A 3425-nucleotide genomic window follows, 5' to 3' on the forward strand; every position below is an offset into this window, starting at 1 on the left:
TATTATTTTGTGGAGTTTTATTTAATTTCTATCCCACCCTCCCCATGAATGGGCTCAGAGCAGCTTACATCATCATAAAATACAATAAATTAGTTATAATAAATATCATTATAATACAATATTATAATACAATAAATCAGCTATAAAATCAATAACGCTCTTAAAACTATCACTAAAATAAACCAGGAGCCATTATACATAGGCTATCTTAGATAAATAATCAAAAACCTGCATAGGCCATAGCATGTGGGCAGAGCACATGGCCAAGGGCAGTCACAAAACGGGTGGTACTCTTAGATGGAATAAAGAGGGGACACCCACTGGTCCTCAACCAAAGGCCCGGCGGAACATCTCTGTTTTACAGGCCCTGCAGAACTGTAATAGGTCCTGCAGGGCCCGGATCTCCAGCAGGAGAGCATTCCACCAGGCTGGGGCCAGGGCTGAAAAAGCCCTGGCCTTGGTCAAGGCCAGATGGATGTCCCTTGGGCCAGGGACCTCCAGGAGTTGTTTATCTGCCAAGCGCAACACCCTGCAAGGGACATAATGGGAGAGGCGGTCCCGCAGGGCAGTCCGTGAAGGGCTTTAAACACCAAGGTTAACATCTTGAACCGGATCCAGAACACCACTGGAAGCCAGTGCAACTGGCACAGCACAGGATGGATGTGTGCTCGAATAGACGTTCCTGTAAGAACGTGTGCTGCTGCGTTCTGGACCAGCTGTAACTTCCAGGTCAGGCCCAAGGGCAGCCCAGCCCTTGTGAATTGTAGTAGTCTAACCTGGAGGTGACCATTCCATGGATTATTGTGGCCAGGTGTCATGCCTCATGGGGTGAGCCACCTTACACTGCCACCACTCTGGGATTTAGGGTCCCTTGGGAAGGCCCAGAGTACCCTCCCAACCCTTCTGACCTCCATAACTTGACCAATAAACAGGCATGAGGACCCAGCAGAATAACAACAAACAAAAGGATTTATTTACAAGGAGGTCAGTTAATATCATAATCAAACAAACAAGCAAGGTGCCTTAGCAACAACAGATGGGTGAAAGTAAAATAATCAAAAGGCCCTAACGCAACTGAACTCACTGTCCCTCTGTCTGCCAAGCCTGTCTTCTCACCTTACCTGGCCGAGGGCCTCTCTCCGTAGCAGAAACCTCCTCTGGCCTGCTCCCTGGGAGAAAGAACACAGGCTTTCCCTGCTCCCAGACTTATATAGCACCAGCCCCCTGTGTTCTGATTGGCCAAAAAGGGCTCCAAAACGGCCCAGGGGCTCCTGGGAATCATAGGCAGGCCTACTCCCACTGCTAACAGGCTTCTGAAGCCTTGCTAGGCCTTCCTGGCACAGCCAGATCATGACACCAGGTCTCGAGGCGAGAGATAGGGTGCCAGTTGCCTGGCCTGTTGAAGATGAAAAAAGGCAGATCTGGCAACGGTGGTGACCTAAGTTTTAATCCCCCAATGTATTTTAAAAATATATTTCAGATATTTCTGCAAACGTGAGACTTCCTTCAGGTTAGTGGCAAAATTATCCCATCTGTCCCTAGATTTATTTTGTGGATCTATTAATCGACGCCCTGTGGCCCAGTTATAATGGTGGTAGGCAGGAGGATGAGGAGGACAAATCTGATTTTACTGGGACTGGCTGTTGTCACTGCATATGAGAAAAGGAGAAAGAGACCTTTGTGGAAACAATGGCACACTGTGCATCATCAGCAGAATGGGATTATCTTGTGGGTTCCACAGGGCACAATTTTATCCCCCATGCTATTCAACCTCTATGTAAAGCCTTTATAAGCACTCATATGCGGATAACACTCAACTCTGTATCTCAGTATACAAATCACCACATGACACAGTGGAGACCCTAGGTTATTGCCTAAAAGCTGTAGTCAAATGACTGAAAGCGAACAAATGGAAACTGAACCCAGACAAGATGGAAGAGATGCTCACTGGGAAAGCAGAGATCTTAAAGGGCATTATATTCCCTACTTTTGATGGAGTTTATCTAACCCTTGCAGACTCAGCTAAAAGCCTAGGAGTTATACTGGATCTAGCACTACTGCTAGAAAAACAAGTTAAGGCAGCTGCAAAAAATGCTTACTATGACGTCAGTCTAGCCTGGGTCTCAGGTTAGAGTCTCAATGAGAAAGGTGGACTATAAATACTATAAATAAATAAATGAAGAAAATAGGGTTCCCAGCAGGGCTCATTTTGAGGGGGAATGCGCAGGAACACAGTTCTGGTAGGTCTCCAAAGAGGTCACATGTGGCCTCGCCCACCTGACTTTTGGCCATTTTGGGCCCATTTTGGTCTCGATTTGGCCCAAAATGTCCAGGATCGGGCATAAAACAGCCAGGATTTGTCCCAAAATGGCCAGGATCGGGCCTCTGATGGGTGGTGGATCACTCTCCCGCTCAGCAGTGGCCTAATTCTGACCCGTTTGGGCCCCTTTTCGGCCATTTTCAGCCCCCTTTTGCCATTTTGGGCCCAATTTCAGGCTGGAATGGCAAGGATTGGGTCCAAAACAGCCAGGATAGGTGCTGTCAAGGGGTGTGGCATATGCAAATCAGTTATGCTAATAACACACTTCTGGTGATGTCACATGCTAATAAGTTGTGCTAATGAGTTTCTGCAGCTCTTTTTCTACAAAATGACCCAGGGTTGCCAGCCTCCAGGTGGTGGCTAGAGATCTCTCAGAATTACAACTGAGCTCCAGGCCAGATAGATCAGTTCCCCTGGAGGAAATAGCCGGTTCACAGGGCTGCCATAGCATCATACCCTATTGAGGCCCCTCCCCTCCTCAAACCCCCATCCCTAAAGCTCCAGCTGACAGTTCCGGAGCTTACCCTTCAAAGTAGTTATTTTCTGCATCTGTGAAATTTCGAGGTCAGTTGTAAGTCTGGGAGGTCTCCAGCCACCATGTGGAGGTTTGCAACCCTATGTTGTTGTGGACTCAGAGAAGTTAGCGCGTTAGTCTGTAGCTGCAAAATAGTAAAGAGTCCAGTAGCAGCTTTAAGACTAACTAACTTTATTGTAGCATATGGCTGCATCTGACGAAGAGAGCTGTGGTTCTCGAAAGCTTATGCTACAATAAAGTTGGTTAGTCTTAAAGGCGCTACTGGGCTCTTTAGTATGCTGCTGCGAAGCCCATTCAGTCTGCCACAATCATGACGCAAGCTTTGGAGACAGACTCGCTCTCCAGGCGTCTCTCCCTCGCTCTCTTTTTAAAAGCACGGCATGGTTGCTTCACCGGGGAGGCGGGGCGAGGGGAAGCGGACCGGCCGTTCTCCGCGCTCAGGCCCGACAACGACGCCGGCCCCAAGCCCTCGCGCCAAACGGGTCCCAGCGGCCGCTCTAACCGCCACGCCCTCTCTATGGTGAGGCGGGGCGACGCTCTGACGCGCCTACTTCTCGGGCGAGTCCCGTG

Source organism: Eublepharis macularius, chromosome 11 (genome assembly GCF_028583425.1).
Source record: "Eublepharis macularius isolate TG4126 chromosome 11, MPM_Emac_v1.0, whole genome shotgun sequence".
In the NCBI taxonomy this organism is placed as follows: domain Eukaryota; kingdom Metazoa; phylum Chordata; class Lepidosauria; order Squamata; family Eublepharidae; genus Eublepharis; species Eublepharis macularius.